The 21,813-nt window shown below is 40.5% G+C and overlaps 2 long non-coding RNA genes across 5 annotated transcripts in view; one reads left to right on the forward strand and one right to left on the reverse strand.

Moving 5' to 3' along the window:
* Positions 1–645: 645 nt before the first annotated feature.
* Positions 646–21,813, forward strand: part of LOC106999271 (uncharacterized) — a 54,095-nt gene continuing 32,927 nt past the window's right edge. For 3 of the 4 annotated variants that reach the window (XR_013395909.1, XR_003731404.2, XR_001446064.3), the window contains exons 1-2: positions 646–1,007; positions 9,035–9,093. This is a non-coding gene — a long non-coding RNA (uncharacterized LOC106999271). The remainder of the gene's footprint in view (positions 1,008–9,034; positions 9,094–21,813) is intronic. The other variant, XR_013395910.1, reaches the window with a different exon arrangement.
* LOC144330057 (uncharacterized) lies at positions 4,559–7,957 on the reverse strand. The gene is made up of 2 exons (XR_013395912.1): positions 6,972–7,957; positions 4,559–6,178 (listed from the first exon to the last, which is right to left on the reverse strand). It is a non-coding gene; the product is annotated as an uncharacterized LOC144330057 (long non-coding RNA).

Raw genomic sequence — 21,813 nt, forward strand, 5'->3', positions numbered from 1 at the left:
CAGCCTCCTGATGTTTACTTTGAGTACTTGGATTAAGGTACATCTGTCAAGTTTCTCTACTGTAAACTTTTCCCCTTTGTAATTGTGAGCAGATATTTTGAGAAATATCTGTTCCTCATCAACTTTTTGCCCACTAGCTTTAGCATCTATTGGTGATATTCTAACTCCATCGTTCCTTTTGTATTTATTCGTATTCTACTGTAAGGAAGAGATTATTTCTTCCCAGCAAACGTTTGTATTTGTGTGGGTGGGGTGGGGGGGTAGAGCATTCTCAACAAATACTCTTATCTTCTAAATACAGCGCCGCATAAAGAAGCCCCTCCCCTAGGTCTGGCGTTAATGGTGAGGAAACGATTGGGCTTTGTGTAAGGATAGCGGGGCAGGGAGCTGAGACAAGGGGGAGCTTACACAAAGCCCAAACTAAGAAAAATTACCAATAATAATGAAACTTGGCAGCTTGCTGTGATACTTGCCACACTCCTCCACTGGGGGGAGCTGTCATTATTTTCATCATCCCAGCTCGCCCATCTAGGAAACCTGCGCTAGGTAACTTAGATACGAAGTAAGAGATGGGGAGGGACGGGCGGCTGCACGGGGGCTGCCGGAAGCAGTTGTAACAGTGCTCCCGCTGCGCTGGAGCAGTTTAGGCTTTCCTAAACAGGTTACTCAGAGGAACCTCTTTAGAGGAACCTCTTCCCTCTAAAACAGGACTAATCATAGTGCTCATTAGAGCTACCGGAGGATCTCATTAAACGCAAACGGTCAGGCCCCGCCCCCGCCGCCAGGGACTGTGATTTGTGTTTGTTTGGGGCGGGCCCAGCACAGGTCTTCCGAGTGAGCTCTTCGGGCAGTTCCGTGCTCTGCCGGGTACCCTCGGGGGCTATCCTCCCAAATTCTATGTGTCAGAGTAATGCTGTTGGCATAAACTGGACTGGACTGTCTTTTGCTTTCTGTGTCACGGATACAGTGCTTGCTGAAGATTGAAAGTGCCCCCAGAAATTTTGGAGGTAATTATTTTTTCCCATATCTTTCTTTGTTATTTTCAACAAACAAAAGTTAAATAATTATATAAAATGAGTATTGTTAAATTTTTTTAAGTTTATTTTTATTTTTTGAGGCGGAGTCTTCCTGTCGCACCCTGGAGTGCAGTGTTGTGATCTCGGCTCACAGCAACCTCCACCTCAAGCAATTTTCCTGCCTCAACCTCCTGAGTAGCTGGGATTACAGGCTCCTGCCACCACGCCTGGCTAATTTTTGTACTTTTAGTAGAGACGGGCGGGATTCACCATGTTGGCCAGGCTGGTCTCGAACTCCTGACCTCAAATGATCCGCCCACCTCGGTCTCCCAAAGTGCTGGGATTACAGGCCTGACTCACCGCGCCTGGCCAAATATTTTTTTTTTTTTTTAAACTCAATTGGGGGAACTAAGATGTTATAATCAGTTCAAAGGAGAAGTCAAAGAAGGACAAATTAATTTGGAGTAAAGTAACGTTGAAATGAATTTATAAATGGACACAAAAGTAACCTCTTCCTTCTACAGTGGGGAAGTCAACTGAAGCTCTATTGGAACAATTTTATTTGCAAGTCTCTAGACAGGAATTTTCTGCATGCTCAGGTATCTACAACTTTCAAAGTTGCAAAATCGCTTGAAGGCAGTGGAAGGTTCAGAGCCCCTGTAGAATCTGAATCAGAACCCAGGTTATTGCTCTTATCAGTGCATAGTTTTTCACTGAAGCACACATTTCCCCCCATATCTATAAATTCATATATGTTTCCTGTATTGCCTATGTCATGAAGATTTTCCATTTTATTAGTATGTAATTATGCATTGTTTTATCTTGTAACTAGGAAGATTCCAAATCTATTATGTCTCATATTTAATAGTCTTCATTTTCTGAATTAAACGTGTCATGTGTTTGATTATTTTACTGATAGTTTCAAAGAACCAGCATTCGGAGTTCTTCCTCCCTTCCTTCCTCTTTACTTGAGGATGCCTCTTTTTCCCATTAGAACTTGTGAGAAATATGAATACTGCTTATTTTCTGTCTTCAGCTGCAAAGTTTGGCAAATGATAGCCAGCTGCTTGTTTGTGTGTGAGCCAGAAACTAGAAATGGCTTTTTATTGTTAGTTTTTATTATTTTTAAGACCACCCTCCAGCAGGTGTATAAAAATGGCTTTTACTTTTTTTTTTTTTTTTTTTTTTTGAGACAAGGTCTCACCCTGTCACTCAGGCTGGAGAGCAGTGATGCCAGGGTGTGTTTCAATATGGCTGTGTTCCAATAAAACTTTATGGGCACTGAAATTTGAATTTTCACTGACCATATTCTTCTTCATCTTTTAAACATTTAGAAATGTAGGGCATGGTGGCTCAGCACTTTGGGAGGCCGAGGCAGGAGGATTGCTTGAGGCTAGGAGTTCAAGACCAGCCTGGACAACATAACGAGGATCTGTCTCTACTAAAAGTTAAAAAAAAAAAAAAAAAAAAAAAAAAAAAATAGCCAGGTGTGGTGGCACACTAATTTTAAAGTCCCAGCTACTTGAGAGGCTGAGGTGGGAGGATTGCTTGAGCCCAGGAGTTCAAGGCTGCAGTGAGCTATGATGGCTCCTCTGCACTCCAGCATGGGCAACAGAGTGAGACCCTGTCTCTAATTTACCAAAAGAAAGAAGGAAGGGAAATGATTTTGAGTGGTTTTCCTTGGCTTTTGATGAGTCAACAGATGTTACCAATACTGCTCAAGGTGTCAGTGCCAAGTTTGAAGAGCCTGAGAATTTGACTTTATGAGTAATCTACATAGAACAACTATGGGTGATAATATTTTTGAAGAAGACTAGAAATCACTAGTTCAATGTAACCTGAGGTGGGAATCTGCTGAGCTCTGGTACAGCTGGTTATAGTAAAAGTGTGTGTGGAGCAGAAAAAGGCTCATTTGGAGAAATTCCAAAGCTTGCAAAAATGTAAAGTGTTTAAAACCATGGTTGTCATTATATTATTCATCAGATACCTTGTGGAAAATATCTATGTTGTGGATAATGGAAGTGAACTTCATTTCCTCTCACTTAACTATCATCAATTCTATGAAATTTGGTAAAGTGTTGTTTTGTTGTTTTTTTTTTTTGAGACGGAGTCTCGCTCTGTTGCCCAGGCTGGAGTGTAGTGGCCGGATCTCAGCTCACTGCAAGCTCCGCCTCCCGGGTTTACGCCATTCTCCTGCCTCAGCCTCCTGAGTAGCTGGGACTACAGGCGCCTGCCACCACGCCCAGCTAGTTTTTTTGTATTTTTTTTTAGTAGAGATGCGGTTTCACCATGTTAGCCAGGATGGTCTCGATCTCCTGACCTCGTGATCTGCCCGTCTCGGCCTCCCAAAGTGCTGGGATTACAGGCTTGAGCCACTGCGCCCGGCCTAAGTGTTGTTTTTAAAGTGTGATAAAATATAATATTTATCATTTTAACTACCCATAAGTGTACAATTCAGTGATGTTAAATGCATTCATGTTATATATCATCATTGTGTATATTCAAAAAACTTTTTCATCATCCCAAATAAAAACTCTATACTCATTAAATAACTCCCAAACCCTTTCCCCAAACCCCAAGTAACTTCAGTTCCGTTTTCTGTCTCTATGAATTTGCCTTTTCTAGGTACTTCATATAAGTGAAATCATACAATATATGTCCTTCTATGCCTGGCTGCTTTCACTAAGCATAATGTTTCCAAGGTCCATCCGTATTGTAGCATATATCAAAATTATATTCCTTTTGTGGCTGAATAATGTTCCATTGTGTGTATATACCACATTTTGTTTATCTATTCATCTGTTGAAGGACATGTGGGTTGTTTCTATTGTGAATAATGCTGCTGTAAACATGGGTGTACAAATATCTGTGGAATCATTACTTGTGCTAACCATTCATTAGCACAAGATGTCTTTCTATTTATTTAGGCCTTTATTTAGGACTTTCAAGAATGTTTTGTAATTTTCTGGGTTATATTCCCATAAGTGGAATTGCTGGGTCATATAGTAATTCTATGTTTAAGTTTTTGAGGAAATACCATACATAATATCTTCCACAGGAGCTGCACCATTTTACATTCTCACCAGCAATGCACAGAATTCTGATTTTTCCACATCCTTGCCAACATGTTATTTTCCATTAAAATAATAGTGCTTATCCTAATGAGTGTGAAATGAAGATATTTCATTGTGGTGTTGACTTGCATTTCCCTAATGGTTAGTGATGTTGAGCATCTTTTCGTGTGCTTATTGAACATTTGTATGTCATCTTTGGAGAAATGTCCATTCAAATGCTTTGCCCATTTTTGAATCAAGTGGTTTGTTTTCTTGAGTTGTAGGAGTTCTTTATATATTCTGGATATTGATCCCTTATGAAATATGTGACTTGCAGATATTTTCTCTCTGTGGGTTGCCTTTAACTCTGTTGATAGTGTTCTTTGATAACTACTGGGGGAACCAGCCCCCAATATTTCAACGTAGGTTCTTTTCTATTTTCTCTAAGTGTCTGCCGGTCTGAGAAATAAAGATAAAGAGTACAAAGAGAAATTTTACAGCTGGGCCTCTGGAGGTGACATCACATATCAGCAGGTTCTGTGATGTCCACCTGAGCCGCAAAACCAGCAAGTTTTTATTAGGGATTTTGAAAGGGGAGGGGTATACAAACAGGGAGTAAGTCACAAGGATCACATGCTTCAAAGGACCATAAAGATCACAAGGCGAAGGCAAAATTAGAATTACTGATGAGGGTCTGTGTTCCACTGTGCATGCATTGTCTTGATAAACATTTTAACAGGAAACAGGGTTCAAGAGCAGACAACTGGTCTGACTAGAATTCACCAGGCTGGAATTTCCAATCCTAGTAAGCCTGAGGGCACTGCAGGAGACCAGGGCATATTTCATCCCTTATCTCAACCCCATAAGACAGACAATCCCCAAGCGGCCATCTGTAGACCTACCCCTGGGAATGCATTCCTTCCCCAGGGTTATCAATTATTAATATTCCTTGCTGGGAAAAGAATTCAATGATATTTTTCCTACTCACACATCCATCTACAGGCTCCCTGCAAGAAGAAAAATATGGCTGTATTCTGGCCGACCCCACAGGCAGTCAGACCTTATAGTTATCTTTCTTGTTCCCTGAAAATCGCTGTTATTCTGTTCTTTTTCAGGGTGCCCTGATTTCATATTGTTCAAGCACCCATGTTTTACAATCAGATTTCATATTGTTCAAACACATGTTTTACAAACAATTTGTACAGTTAACACAATCATCACAGGGTCCTCAGGCGACATACATCCTCAACCTACGAAGATGATGGGATTAAGAGATTAAAGACAGGCAAAAGAAATTATAAGAGTATTGACTGGGGAAGTGATAAATGTCCATGAAATCTTCACAATTTATGTTCAGAGATTGCAGTAAAGACAGGCATAAGAAATTATAAAAGTATTAATTTGGGGAATTGATAAATGTCCATTAAATCTTCACAATTTATGTTCTTCTGCCGCGGCTTCAGCTGGTCCCTCTGTTCAGGGTCCCTGACTCCCTGCAACAGATAACAAGTTTATTTTGATAAAGCTGAGTTTGTCTATTTTTTCTTTTGTTGCCTGTGCTTTTGGTGTCATATCTAAGAATGCTTTGCCAAGTCCAAGGTCATGAAGAATTACTCTTACATTTTCTTCTAAGAGTTTTATAGTTTTAGCTTTTATATTTAGGTCTTTAATCCATTTTTTAAATTTTAGTGTATAGTATGAGGTAGAGGCCCAGCTTCATTCTTTTACCTGTGGAACTCCAGTTAACCCAGCACTATTTGTTGAAGACTGTTCTTTCCACATTGAACAGACTTGGCACCCTTGTCAAAAGTCAATTTGCCACAGATGTACAAGTTTATTTCTGAACTCTCAGTTCTACTCCATTGGTCTATATATCTGTCCTTATGCCAGTACCACACTGTTTTGATTACTGTAGTTTGCAGGTTTGTAGTCAGTTTTGAAGTTGGAAACTGTGAATCCTCTCAAGTTCTTTTTCAAGATTTTTTTTTTGGCCATTTGAGCTATATTAGTTTTCTAGGGTTGCCATTAAAAAAATACCACAAACTGGCTGGGTGCATTGGCTCATACCTGTAATCCCAACACTCTGGGAGGCCGAGGCAAGTGGATCACCTGAGGTCAGAACTTCAGACCAGCCTGGCCAACATGGTAAAACCCCGTCTCTACTAAAAATACAAAAACTAGCCCGGTGTGGTGATATGAGCTTGTGGTCCCAGCTACTTGGGAGGTGAAGACAGGAGGATCATTTGAACCTGGGAGGCAGAGGTTGCAGTGAGCCCGAGATCTTGCCACGGCATTCTAGCCTGGGTGACAGAGCTAGACTCTATCTCAAAAAGAAAACAAAAAACAAAATACCACAAAATGGGTTGCTTAAACAACAGAATTTTATTTTCTTACAGTTCTGGGGGCTGGAAGTCTAAGATCAAGGTGTCAGCAGGTATGGTTTCTCTTGAGGACTCTCTCCGTGGCTTGCGGATGGCTACTTTCTTGCTACATCCTCATATGGTGTTTTCTTTGTGTACTTGCATCACTGATGTCAGTCAGTGTCTCCAAATTTCTCCTCCTTATAAGGATACCAGCTAGATTAGATTAGGGATCACCCTAACAGCCTTATTTTAACTCAATCACTTTTTTTTTTTTTTTTTTTAAGATGAAGTTTTGCTCTTGCTGCCCATCCTGGAGCACAATGGCATGATCTCGACTCACTTCAACCTCCACCTCCTGGATTTAAGCAATTCTCTTGCCTCAGCCTCCCAAGTAGCTGGGATTACAGACACCCACCACCACGCCTGACTAATTTTGTATTTTTAGTAGAGATGGGGTTTTACCATATTGGTCAGGCTAGTCTTGAACTCCTGACTTCAGGTGATCCACCTGCCTCAGCCTCCCAAGGTGCTGGGATTACAGGTGTGAACTACCATGCCTGGCCCTCAATCACTTCTTTAAATGTCCTATCTCCAAATACAGTCACATTCTAAGGTACTAGGGGGTTATGGATTTGAACATGTGAATTGAGAGGACAGGAGGACACAATCCAGCCCATAACATAAGCTCCTTGCAATTTCATATGAACTGAAGATCAGATTTTCCATTTCTGCAAAAAAGGCTTTTGAAATTTTGTTAGAAGTTGTCTTGAATCTGTAGATAACTTTGGGTAGTATTGATATTAATTCTTTCCATTCATTAGCACAAGATGTCTTTCCATTTATTTAGGCCTTTCTTGATTTAGGACCTTCAGGAATGTTTTGTAATTTTCAGTGTACAAGTCTTTCACTCCTTGGTTAAATTCATTCCCAGATATTTCATGCTTTTAGATGATATTGTACATGGAATTGCTTTTTAAATTTCCTTTTCTGAATGTTCAATATTGGTATATAGAAACATAACTAGTTTTTGTGTGTTGATCTTGTACCCTGAATTTTTGCTGAATCATTTTTTGCTCTAGGAGTTGCCTTACATTCTTTGGGATTTTCTATGTACAAGATCATATTGTCTGTCAATATAGTTTTACTTCCTTTTCAGTTTGAATGCTTTTTATTTCTTATATAATTGCTGTGGCTGCAACTTCTAGTACAGGCCTGGTGCAGTGGCCAGTGGCTCACATCTGTAATCCCAACACTTCGTGAGTCAGAGACAGGTGGATCCCTTGAGCCCAGGAGTTTGAGACAAGCCTGAGCAACATGGCAAAACCCTATCTCTATAAAAACAAAAATTACCCAGGTGTGGTGGCACATGCCTGTGGTCTCAGCCTCAGGAGACTGAGGTGAGAGGGTCACTTCAGCCCAGGAGGTCAAAGCTGCAGTGAGCTATGATGGTACAACTGTACTCCAGTGTGTATAACACTGTGAGACCCTGTCAAAAAAAAAAAAAAAAAAAAAAAAAAAAGGTAGAAACTTCCAATACAATGTTGAATAGCACTGGTGAAAACAGACATTTTTGACTTGTTTGTGAAGTTATGGGAAAAACTTTCAGTCTTTTCCCATTGAGTATGATGTTAGCTGTGGGCTTTTCATAAGTGCCTTTATTATGCTGAAGAACCTTCCCTCTATTCCCAGTTTTCTGAGAGTTACTTTTTAAATAAAGTTCTGTTTTTAATTCTGAGAGTTTTTATGAAAAAGTGTTGGCTTTTATAAATGCCTTTTCTGTACCAATTAAGATAATCATTCTATTAATGTGATGTTATATTAATTTGATTTTCTTATGTTGAACAATTTTTGCATTCCTGTTACAAATTCCACTTGGTGATGATATATAATGTATTGTATTTGGTTTGCTAGTGTTTTGCTGAAGATTTTTGTATTGATATTCATAAGGGATACTGATTTTTATTTTTTTCTTTATGTCTTAATATGGCTTTATTAGTAGGGTAATGCTGGCATCTGAATAAGTTAGGAAGTATTTCCTCCTCTTTGAATTTTTTTGGAAGTGTTTGAGAAGGATTGATATTAATTTTTCTTTAAATCTTTAGAAGGCTTCATCAGTGAATCCATCTGGTCCTAGGCTTTTCTTTGATGAGAAGTTTTGATTAAATGTTTTTACTTGTTATATGTCTGGTAAGACTTTCAATTTCTTTTTGAGTCAATTTATGTAATTTATATGTTTCTAGATATTTGTCCATTTCATCTAGGTTATCCAATTTTTGGTGTATAATTGTTCATAGTATTCTTATATAATGCTTTTCATTACTGTTTGTTCAGAAGTAATGTCCCTGCTTTCATTTCTGATTTTGATTATTTGCATGTTCGTGTGTGTGTGTCGAGCTAAAAGTTTGTCAAAATTTATTTTTTTCAACAAACTAACTTTTGGTTTCATTGATTGTTTTTCCATGATCTATTTTTATTTATTTTTACTCTAATCTTTATTTCCCTCTTTGTGTTAGCTTTTGGTTGAGTTTGCTCTTCTTTTTCTTGAGCCTTAAGGTATGAAGTTAGGTTATTGATTTGAGATATTTTTTCTTTTTTTATATAGGCATTTACAGCTATACATTTCCCTCTGAGTACCGCCTTTACTGCATCCTGTAAGTTTTGGTATGTTGTTTTCATTTTCGTTTGTCTTTAAGTGTTTTCTAATTTCTCTTATGATTTCTTTGACCTATAATTTGTTTAAGAATGTGTTGTTAGCCAGGCACGGTGGCTCATGCCTGTAATCCCAACACTTTGGGAGGCCAAGATGGGTGGATCACCTGAGGTCAGGAGTTTGAGACCAGCCTGGCCAACATGGTGAAACCCCGTCTCTACTAAAAATACAAAATTAGCCAGGCATGGTGGTGGGCACCTGTAATCCCAGCTACTTGAGAGGCTGAGGCAGGAGAATCGCTTGAACTTGCGAGGCAGAGGTTGCAGTGAGCCAAGCCCACGCCATTGCACTCCAGCCTGGGCAACAGAGTGAGACTCCATCTCAAAAAAAAAAAAAAAAAAAAAAAAGGCCGGGCGCGGTGGCTCACGCCTGTAATCCCAGCACTTTGGGAGGCCGAGATGGGCGGATCACAAGGTCAGGAGATCGAGACCATCCTGGCTAACATGGTGAAACCCCGTCTCTACTAAAAGTACAAAAAACTACCCGGGCGAGGTGGCAGGCGCCTGTAGTCCCAGCTACTCGGGAGGCTGAGGCAGGAGAATGGCGTAAACCCAGGAGGCGGAGCTTGTAGTGAGCCGAGTTCGCGCCACTGCACTCCAGCCTGGGTGACAGAGCAAAGACTCCGTCTCAAAAAAAAAAAAAAAAGAATGTGGTGTTGGCCAGGCGTGGTAGCTCACACCTGTAATCCTAGTACTTTGGAAGGCCAAAGTGGATGGGTTGCTTGAGCTCAGTAGTTTGAGACCAGCCTGGGCAACATGGTGAAACCTCATCTCTACGAAAAAAATACAAAAATTAGCCGGCCATAGTGGTGTGTGCTTGTAGTCCCAGCTATTTGGGGGACTCAGGCAGATGGGTCACTTGAGCCCAGGAAGTGGAGGTTGCAGTTAGCCAAGATCATGACACTGCCCTCTAGCCTGGGAGATACAGTAAGACCCTGTCTTAAAAAAAAAAAAAAGTTTTGGTTAATGACCATATATTTGTGGATTTTTTCCACCTATTATTGATTTTTAGATTTATTCCACTGTGGTCAGAAGATACTTTGTATGATTTCAAACTTTTAAAATTTATTTGGACTTGATTTGTATTCTAACATATGGTATATTTTGGAGAATGTTCCGTGTACATTTGAGAAGAATGTATATTCTGCTGTTACTGGGTGGAGTGTTCTATATATGTCTTTAGGTCTAGTTGATTTATGGTGTTGTTCAAGCTTTCTATATCCTTAATGATCTTCTGCCTAGATTTTCTATCCATTATTAAAAGTGGGATGTTGGCTAGGTATAGTGGCTTATGCCTGTAATCCCACCACTTTGGGAAGCTGAGGCAGGAGGATCATTTGAGGCCAGGAGTTTGAGACTAGCCTGGGCAACATAGCAAGACTCCATTTCTGGAAAAATAATTTTAAAAAAATAAAGCCAGGTGATGGTATGCACCTGTATTCCTAGTTACCCAGGAGGCTGAGGCAGGGGGATTGCTTAAGCCCAGGAGTTGGAAGCTGTACTATGATCACACCATAGTATTCTAGCCTAGACAACAGAGCAAGACCCTGTCTCTAAAAATAAAACACAACAAAAAGTGGGACATTGAAGTCTACAGCTATTATTGTAGAATGATTTCTCCCTTCACTTCTGTCAATATTTGCTTCATATATTTGGAACTCTGATGTTTGGTGAATATATGCTTATAACTACATAATTATATAATATATATGCTTATAATTATATAATCTTGGTGAATCAACTTATCATTTATTGATGTATAACATCCTTGTCCCTTGTAATAGTTTTTGGCATAAAGCCTGCTTTGTCCAATATTAGTATAGCAACCCCGGCTCCCTTTTGGGAACTATCTGCATGGAATCTTTTTCTATCCTTTCACTTTCAGCCTATCTGTGTGTTTGAATTTAAAGTGTGTTTCTTGTAGACAGCATACAGTTGGTTCATGTTTTTAAAAACCCATTTTGTCATTCTCTGTCTTGACTGGAAAGTTTCATCTATTTACATTTAAAGTAATTACTGATAAGAAAAGACTTCTAGGCCGGGCGCGGTGGCTCAAGCCTGTAATCCCAGCACTTTGGGAGGCCGAGACGGGCGGATCACGAGGTCAGGAGATCGAGACCATCCTGGCTAACACGGTGAAACCCCGTCTCTACTAAAAAATACAAAAAACTACCCGGGCGAGGTGGCAGGCACCTGTAGTCCCAGCTACTCGGGAGGCCGAGGCAGGAGAATGGCGTGAATCCGGGAGGCGGAGCTTGCAGTGAGCTGAGATCCGGCCACTGCACTCCAGCCTGGGCGGCAGAGCGAGACTCCGTCTCAAAAAAAAAAAAAAAAAAAAAAAAAAGAAAAGACTTCTGCCATTTTGCTATTTGTTTTCTATATATCTTATAATTTTTTGTCCCTTGTTTTCCTTTTGTATTTTGTTGATTTTCAGTAGTGAACCATTTTGATTCCCTTTTCATTTCCTTTGTGTATAGTCGGCTGGTATTTTCTTTGTGAAGAAGACTACAGTAAAATCAAATTTTACTGTGGGGCTTACATTTCCCATCAGTATTAGTCTGCTAGGGCTGCCATAACAAAGTACTATAGACTGGGTGATTTAAGCAACAGAAAATTTATTTTCTCACTATTCTGGAAGCTACAAGTTGGAGACCAAAATGTCAGGAGAGTTGTTTCTTTCAGCACTTTAAAATATGTCATCCTGTTGCCTCTGGAATCCATGGTATCTGATGAGAAATTGGAAGTAATCTTATTGAGGATAATTTGTACATGATGAGGTGCTTCTTGGTGCTTTCAAGGTTGTCTTTGGCTTTGAACAATTTGACTATGATGTGTTTCAGTGTGGGTCTCTTTGATTTTTATCTTACTTGAAATTTGGTGAGCCTCTTGGTTTTGCAGATTCATGTCTTTTATCAAATCCAACCCAGGGCTTCTTAATTTCTCTGTTTTTATTTTTATTTATATTTTATTTTCAGTTGAAAATCTCTAGGGGTTTCTTTGAGGTTTGGGGCCCTATTGTCAGAGGCATGTGAACCAGAGCAATTCCATCTTAAATAGGAGCTGGGCAAAATGAAGTTGAAACCTACTGGACTACATTCCCAGATGATTAAGGCATTTTAAGTCACAGGGTGAGACAGGAGGTCAGCACAAAATACAGGTTATAAAGACCTTGCTGATAAAACAGTTTGCAGTAAAGGAGCTGGCCAAAACCCAACAAAACCAAAATAGCAATGAGAGTGACCTCTGGTTGTCCTCACTGCTATACTCCACCAGTACCATGACAGTTTACAAATGCCATGGCAACATCAGGAAGTTACCCTATATGGTCTAAAAAGGGGAGGCATGAATAATCCACCCCTTGTTTAGCGTATCATCGAGAAATAACCATAAAAAAATGGACAACCAGCAGCCCTTGGGGCTGGTCTGTCTATGGAGTAGTCATTCTTTTATTCCTTTACTTTCTTAATAAACTTGCTTTCACTTTGCACTGTGGACTCGCCCTGAATTCTTTCTTGCGTAAGATCCAAACCCTCTCTTGGGGTCTGGATTGGGACCCCTTTCCTGTAACATATTTTTCTGTCCTGTAACACTATGGTTTAAATATTTTAAATACAAATTAAACATAATCAATACTCTTATAGAAGAAGTTAAACACTTTTTTTCATTTCTTATGAATAATCAGAGGGTTGTAATCTGGGTTATCTCATATTTGTTTTTTTCATTCTGTGTGTTCATTATCGCAAACCATTTCTCATTGGAGGAAGGATGTGACTAGTTTTTCGGGGTTCTGGCTTGCAGGGTACAGTGTTTCTTTGGGTTGATGAAACCCTTGTGTGATATTGTGAAATACATATATTTGGTCTTCATTCCTGTTTCTTGACATAACTTGTAAAACACTTGGAATCTCTGGAGTTATGAGTGTCTTTTTCTATGCTAATGAGATGACTGGTGGCTGGGGCCTTTGTAGCTTCGGAATAGGGGCTGGTTATAGGAAAGACCAAGGCATGATTAGAGGGTTGAGGCTTTTAGCTCCACCCACCAACCTGCAGGGAGAGGAGAGAAGCTGAAGGTTAAGCTGACCCCCAGTGGCCAATGATTTAATCAGTCTTCCCTGTGTAGAGCTCCCAGACAGCTGGATGCTCCTTATCAGGCTGAGGAAGTTCCCTTTTATTTTTATCATGAAAGCGTTAAATTTTGTCAAATGCCTTTATTCTTTCTGTTGAGATAACCATGTGGTTTTGTTCTTTATCAATGTGGTGTATTACATTGATTGATTATTGTATGCTTAGCTGATCTTGCATTCCTAAGTTCCACCTGGCTGTGATGTACAATCATTTTTACATATTGCTGCATTCAGTTTGCTACTATATTATAGAGGACTTTTATGTTCACATTAATGAGAAAGATATTGGTCGGTAGTTTTCTTGTGACATTTTTGTCTGATTTTGGTATCAGGGTAATACTGGCCTCACAAAATGAGTTGGAAGGTGTTTCCTCCTCTTCTGTTTTTAGGGAGATGTTGAGAAGGATTGGTGTTCTTTGTTAAAATGTTTAATAAAATTCAGTGGTGAAGCCACCTGGTCCTGGGCTTTACTTTATGGGAAATTTTTATATTACTAATTCCATCTTCACTTGTTATAGGTCTATTCAAGTTTAACATTTCTTATTGAGTCCTTTTCATTAATTTGCATCTTTCTAGGAATTTCTATGTTACCTGGGTTATCTAATATTTAGCATACAATTATTTATAGTATTCTCTTGTAATCCTTTTTATTTCTGTAAGGCTGGTAGTAATGTCCTGTCATTCATGCTTTTAGCAATTTGAGTCTTCTTTTTTATTAGTCTAGCCTCTTTTCTATTAGTCAAAAATGGGGCCTTTCAGGTGGGGTTTCAGGCTTTGGTGAAATGGGTGTGGGAGGAAATGGGAAGGGTGACTTGTGAAAATACCTAATTGCAGGGCCTATTTTGCAAAGAAGAGATTCGTTAAGCCACGCTTCTCAGACATGGGTGTGCACGGGCATGAGGTGCTGTGTTTCTGGCCAGTTCCTGGAGGCACCAAAGCTGCTGGTCTGCAGACTGTTAAGTGAGGGGCTGGAGGACTTTGCTTTCTTATTCATGGGCTTCTTTCCTTTGTGACTTGAGATCATCTAAGTGGAGTAAACAAGCATGTAACTCTATATACAAGATAGTGCTTAACTTTTTAAAATTTCCTCTTTTTATAGCAGGGTGAGACAAATTGTTCAAAAGTTTATTCAGCTTCTTCCTGAGCTTGCTATGAACTGATGACTACTAATTCCTTTCCTCATTGTTTCTGATCCTATTCCTTGGGGGAAAGGCTTCCTTATGACATAGAAGCCCGTTCTTCCACATCCAGTTATTTCTTTGAAGAAGATGGGGGAGCAAAACTGCTTCCTACTTTTCTTTGACCTTTTCCTGAGGTTCAGCTAAAATGAGGTGGGCAGACAAACCTTGGTCTTTTTCCAGGTTGGTAACTTTTGCCTCTATTTACATTTTCATTTTTCTGCCTAAGTCCCTGAGGGACACACTAGCTGGCACACTCACCTTGTCCTTGCAAGTGGAAGACGGAATCTCTGGATGAGGGTGTGGGCCAGGAGGTGGGAAGTCTGGACACTGTTGCTCTGTTCCTTTCCAGCCCCACGTGGTCCTGGGGGTCCTGGACCTCCTCCAGGGCTGCCACGTGGACTCTGACAGCCCAGGGTACGGCTGTGCTGTGTGACTCTCCCCTTCTTCCTCTCCATCCTTGATTATTTCAAGGCCTATGTCGAGCCAGACACAGCACAGACCCCACGGGCACCCTACAGTCCACTTCCAGCGGGCTCTGCTCCCTGGATGTCCACAGGCCCTGACACTCATTGTGTCCAAATCCGAGTGGTTGTCTTCCCTGGAAAGTCTGATTCTGTCTCTAGCATTTCCTAGTTACGTGACTCACACTGCCTTCTCAGTCATTCTGATTTTATTTAATTAATTTATTGATTTTGAGACAGAATCTTGCTCTATTGCCCAGGCTGGAGTGCAGTGGCACAGTCTCAGCTCACTACAACCTCTGCCTCCTGGGTTCAAACGATTTTCCTGCCTCAGCCTCCCAAGTAGCTGGGACTACAGGCATGTGCCACCACGCCCGGCTAATTTTGGTATTTTTAGTAGAGACAGGTTTCACCATATTAGCCAGGATGGTCTCAATCTCCTGACCTTGTGATCTGACCGCCTTGGCCTCCCAAAGTGTTGGGATTACAGGTGTGAGCCACCACACGTGACCATCATTCTGATTTTAAACCTTAGAACAGGCTGCATGCAGTGGCTCATGCCTGTAATCCCAGCACTTTGGGAGGCTGAGGCGAGTGGATCACCTGAGGTCAGGAGTTCGAGATTAGCCTGACCAATATGGTGAAAACCCATCTCTATTAAAAATACAACAATTAGCCAGGTGTGGTGGTGTGTGCCTGTAATCCCAGCTACTCAGGAGGCTGAGACAGAATTGCTTGAACTCAAGAAGCAGAGGTTGCCGAGAGCCGAGATCATGTCACTGCACTTCAGCCTGGGCAAGAGAGCAAGACTCCACCCACCCACTCAAACAAACAAACAAAAAACCTTAGAACAAACCGCAAAAGTAATCAAATGGATTAAAGTTTGGGAAAGGCAGAAAAGCACAAGGTAGGAAATAAATCACCTATAATTCCAGCCTCCAGAGAGAACCACTGAAAATGCCTGAGGGTATTTCCTTCCACTTCTTTTACTAATCACATATTGCTTCACCTTCCATGCTTCAGAAGCAATATGTGATTAGGGAAAAAAAGTGGAAGGAAATATGTGTTCAATGTGTTTTCAGTGAATAACACAGCCTTGACGTTTGTCCATTTCACTGATTGGTTTTTCTAAATCATTATTTTTAGTGGCTGCAAAAAGCACCCCTTTTGGAAATCATCCTGAATTTTTCTTCTTAACCATACTGAGTCTTTCTTCACCTATTGCCGGGTACTGTGGTTATTTCCAGTTTCTCAACCTGATTCAACACTGCTGCGAGCAGCATGCATGCATCTGTGCTGTCATCCCCACCCTGCAGTGTGTCACTTGAATTACTGTTGGGCTCCAACTGATGTCGCACCTCCTTCCCCTCCCAAGCAAGCCCGAGCCTGGAGCAGATTATTTTCTTTTACAATAGGTGAAATCAGCAGGTTTTTCTTATATGAACTTTGGGTTTTATGTCATGCCTTTTCTACTCTGAGATGATAAAAATATTTTCTTCATGGTTTCTTCTCATATTTTTATGTTTAATCTTTCACTTTTAAAGCATTGGCACATTAAGAATTTATTTCTGGCCAGGCGCGGTGGCTCACTTCTGTAATCCCAGCACTTTGGGAGACTGAGGCAGGTCGATCACTTGAGACCAGGAGTTTGAGACCAGCCTGAGCAACGTGGTGAAACCCTGTCTCTATAAAATACAAAAAAATGAGCCAGGTGTGGTGGTGTGCACCTGTAATCTCAACTACTTGGGAAGCTGAGATGGGAGGATGGCTTGAGCCCCAGGTCAAGGCTGCAGTGAGCTGTGATTGTGCCACTGCACTTCAGCCTGAGCAACAGAGCAAGACCCTGTCTCAAAAAACAAATTTTACTTCCTAGACACCTACCCAGTCATCCTAACACCATTTATTGAGTAATCTATCTTTTTTTCAGTGATGTGAAATATCACTGGATATCAGTGTGTTGATCACATATTGATTTCCTGTGTGTTTTGATTTCTGTGCTCTGTTCAGTTTCACTTTTTCGTCTAAAAAAGTCAGTGCCTCACAGTTTTAATCATGGCAGCTTTATGATATATTTTCATATCTTAGGGCCAGTCCTTTCTTTTTACTCTTTGTATTAGTTCATTCTCACACCACTATAAAGAACTACACAAGACTGGGTAATTTATAAAGAAAAGAGGTTTAATTGACTCACAGTTCTGCAGGCTTAACAGGAAGCAGGAGTGGGAGGCCTCAGGAAACTTATAATCATGGTGGAAGGTGAAGGGGAAGCAAGTACATCTTACCATAGCGGAGCAGGGGAGAGAGAGTGAAGGCAGAAATGCCACACAGTTTTCCACTATCAGATCTTGTGACAACTCACTATCTCGAGAACAGCGAGGGAGAAATCCACCCCGTGATCCAATCACCTCCCACCAGGCCCCTCCCCTGACACATGGGGATTACAATCTAACATGAGATTTGGGTGGGAACACAGAGCCAAACCATATCACTCTTCATTTCCAGAATTTTCTTAGCTCTCCTTCTCTGAACTGTTTCAACTCACAACACTTCTGGTGTGAGTTTCTTTCCTCACATCAACCAATTTTCCAACTTCTTTGGATACCAACTGAATGTCCCAAATTCTATTCAGTTCTGACGCTATCTGGAGTTAGTGCAGACTGTTAAGTGAAGGGTTCAGTTCTACAAGTCTGTCTCCACTTCAGGTGCCAACTGCAAGTTTGGGTCTCCCAAATCTCGGCTCACTGCAAGCTCTGCCTCCCGGGTTCAAGCGATTCTCCTGCCTCAGCCTCCTGAGTAGCTGGGATTACAGGCATGTGCCACCACACCCAGCTAATTTTTGTATTTTTAGTAGAGACGGAGTTTCACCATGTTGGCCAGGATGGTCTTAATCTCTGGACCATGTGACCTATCCACCTCAGCCTCCCAAAGTGCTGGGATTACAGGCATGAGCCACTGTGCCTGGCTGGGTCTCCTATATTTCTGAATGACTGGTATAAAGTCAGAGGCTTCCCACAACCCCTTCCTCGGGTTCGATAATTTGCTAGAATAGCTCACAAAACTCAAGAAAACACTTTACTTACCATTACCAGTTTATTATGAAGGATACACCTCTGCAACAGTCAAATGGAAGAGATGCACAGGACAAGGCATGAGGTGGGTGTGGAGTCTCCATGCCCTCTGCAGGAACCCACCCTCCCAGTACCTTCATGTGTTTATCAGTCCAGAAGCTCTTCCAACTCTGTCGTTTAGGAGTTTTATGGAGGGCTTACCTAGGCATGATTGATTAAATAATTGGCTGCTGGTAATTAACTCAAATTTCAGCTCTTCTCTCAGTCCTGGAGGTCAGGGGTAGGGCTGAAAGTTCTACCTTCTAATCATGGCTTCATATTTCTGGCAACCAGCCTCATCCTGAAACTATCTAAGGCTCCCTCCTCATGAGGGGCTGCCTCATTAGAACAAAAGATGCTCCTGTCACCCAGGAAATTCCAAGGATTTAGGAGCTCTGTGTTAGGAACTGGGGACAAAGACCAAATATACATTTCTTACTGCATCACGCCATTACATAATATATGAATTTTAGAATGACTTGACTAGATTAAATTTTTTTCTTCAATTGGGACTCATGCTAAATTCATGGAACAATTTAGGTAAAAAGTGAAATTTTTACAAAATTAATTCACCCCCAAAATAAGATATACCTTTACATTTATTTATACCTTTTTTTTTTTTTTTTTTGGAGATGGAGTCTCGCTGTGTCGCCCAGGCTGGAGTGCAGTGGCATGATCTCGACTCACTGCAAGCTCCACCTCCGGGTTCTCACTGTTCTCCTGTCTTAGCCTCCAGAGTAGCTGGGACTACAGGTGCCCGCCACCACGCCCGGCTGATTTTCTTTTTGTATTTTTAGTAGAGACAGGGTTTCACTGTGTTAGCCAGGATGGTCTCGATCTGCTGACCTCGTGATCTGCCCGCTTTGGCCTCCCAAAGTGCTGGGACTGCAGGCGTGAGCCACCGTGCCTGGCTATTTACACGTTTAAATTCCTCAGGAGCACTGTTCAAAATTCAAAAGGAACAAATGAGCATACGGGGAAAGCTTCCCCACTGTTGTAGGAAACAGGGACTATGTTCCCTAGTCACTGTTTCCTTCCCACAGGCAATCTGTGTTACTGGTTTCTTGTGTATATAACCCATGATTTTAAGCTAATTTAGCACTTAAACAAATGCTTGCCTATGTGTATCTTATTCTGCATTATGCTTATGTTTTTTTCACTTAATATAGCTTGGTAATTTTTTCATATCTATACATGAGTTTCCTCATTTTGTAAAAATGATACATGGCTTTGTGGGTTTTTAAAATACTTGATTTTGGGGGCCAGGTGCAGTGGCTCATACCTGTAATCCCAGCACTTGGAGGCCAAGGCGGGTGGATCATGAGGTCAGGAGTTCAAGACCAGCCTGACCAGCATAGTGAAACCCCATCTCTACCAAAAATACAAAAATTAGCTGGGCGTGGTGGCGGGTGCCTGTAGTCCCAGCTACTTGGGAGGCTGAGGCAGGAGAATCACTTGAACCTGGGAGGTGGAGCCGAGATCACGCCATTGCACTCCAGCCTGGGTGACAGAGTGAGACTCCATCTCAAAACAAATAAACAAAACTTGATTTTTTAAAGGGTAGTTTTTAGGTTTACAACAAAATTGAGAAGAAACTTTTCAAAAATTTTTGAACTCTTTATGGGTGTCCCCCATTAGCAACTCCCCCAGCAGATTGGCACATTTGTTACAGCTGATGAACCTATACTGACACATCATTATCACCCAGAGCCCCTAGTTTACATTAGGATTCACTCTGCTGTTGTACATTCTGTGAGTGTGGACAAATGTATAATGACATGTATCTACCACTGCAGAGTATTTTCACTGCCCTAAAAATCTGCTGTGCTTTGCCTCTCTCTGTCCCCTTACCCCATGGCAACCACTGAGCTGTTTACTGTTTCTACACTTTTGCTTTTTCCAGGCTGTCAGTAGTTGGAGTCGTACAGTATGTAGCCCTTTCAGATTGGCTTCATTCATTTAGTAATATGCATTGGAGGTTCCTCTGTGTCTCTTCATTCCTTGATAGCTCAATTCTTTTTAGTGCTGAATAAAATTCCATTGTCTGAATGCATCACAGTTTATCCATTCACTGACTGAAGGATATCTTGGTTGTTTCCAAGCTTGGGCAATTATGAACAAGGCCATTGTAAACATTCATGTGAAGGATTTTATGTGAACATAAGATTTTAGCTCCTTTGGGTGTATACCAAGGACATGATTATTGGATCATTTGGTAAGAATACATTTAGTTTTGTGAAAAACTACCAAACTGTCTTCCAATGAGGCTGTATCACTTTTGCCTTCCCACCAGCAATGAATGAGACGTCCTGTTGCTTCACATCCTCATCAGCATTTGTTGTCTGTGTTCTCGAGTCTGGCCATTCTAACAGGTGTGTAGTGGTATCTCACTGTTGTTTTAGCTTGTGCTTCCCTGATGACATATGGTGTGGTGCATCTTTTCATATCCTTATTTGCCATCTGTAGATCTTCTCTAGTGAAGTCTTTGTTAAGGTCTTTGACCCATTTTAAAATCAGATTGTTTTCTTATTGCAGAGTTTTAAGAGTTCTTTGTATATTTTGGATAATAGTTCTTTATGTGTATTTTGCAAATATTTTCTCCCAGTCTGTGGCTTTTCTTCTCATCCTCTTCACATTGTTTTACAGAACAGAAGGTTTTTAACTTTAATGGAATCCAGCTCATCAGTTATTTCCTTCACAGAGTGTGCCTTTGTTGTGGTATCTAAAAAGTTTTCAGTATACCCATGCTCACCTAGGTTTTCTCTTATGCTGTCTTCTAGGAGCTTTACAGTTTTGCATTTTACATTTGGGCCTATGAGCCAATTTAAGTTAATTTGTATGAAGGTTGTAAGGTCTGTGTCTAGATTCTTTTTTTTTGTATGTGGATATCCAATTCTAGCAAAATTTAGTAAAAACAACAACAAAAAACAAAACTATTTTTGTTTCATTGTGTTGCTCCCTTGTCAAAGATCAGTTGACTACATTTATGTGGGGTCCATTACTTCTGGAACTCTATTTTGGTCCACTCATCTATTTATTCTTTCACCCTACCACATATTTTTGAATACTGTGGCTTTATGTCTTGAAGTCACGTAGCATCATTCTTCCAACTTTGTTCTTCTCCCTTAGTATTCTGTTGGCTATTCTGGGTCTTTTGCCTCTCCAGTAAACTGTAAAATCAGTTTGTTAATATCCACAAAATAGCTTGCTGGGATTTTGATTGTGGTTGCATTGAATCTATAGATGAAGCTGGGAAGGAAGAAATTACATCTTGGCAATATTGAGTCTTCCTATCTATGAACATGGAATAGTTCTTCATTTATTCAGCTCTTATTTGGTTTCTTTCATATAACATTTGTAGTTTCCCTTATAAAGATCATATATATATATATATAGTTAGATTGATATATATTTCATTTTGAGGTGTGGGGGCTAACATAAATAGTATTGTGTTTTTAATTTCAAATTCTATTTATTGTTGGTATAGGAAAGTGACTTTTTTTTTTTTTTTTTTAAACACTGTACCCTGCAACCTTGCCATAATGGCTATTCCAGGTTTTTTTATTCTTTTGGATTTTCTACATAGGTAATCATGTCATCTGTGAACATAGTTTTATTTCTTCCTTCTTATTTAGTATATCCTTTCTTTTCACTGGACTGCAGTCCAGTGTTGAAAAGGAATGGTGACAGGGACCTCCTTGCGTTGCTCTTGTTGTTGGTAAGAAAGATTCTAGTTTCTCACCATTCAGTATGAAAATAACTGTGGGTTTTTCATACCTGGGATAAATCCTATCTGGTTG

This window comes from Macaca mulatta, chromosome 7, assembly GCF_049350105.2.
Source record: "Macaca mulatta isolate MMU2019108-1 chromosome 7, T2T-MMU8v2.0, whole genome shotgun sequence".
Lineage (NCBI taxonomy): Eukaryota > Metazoa > Chordata > Mammalia > Primates > Cercopithecidae > Macaca > Macaca mulatta.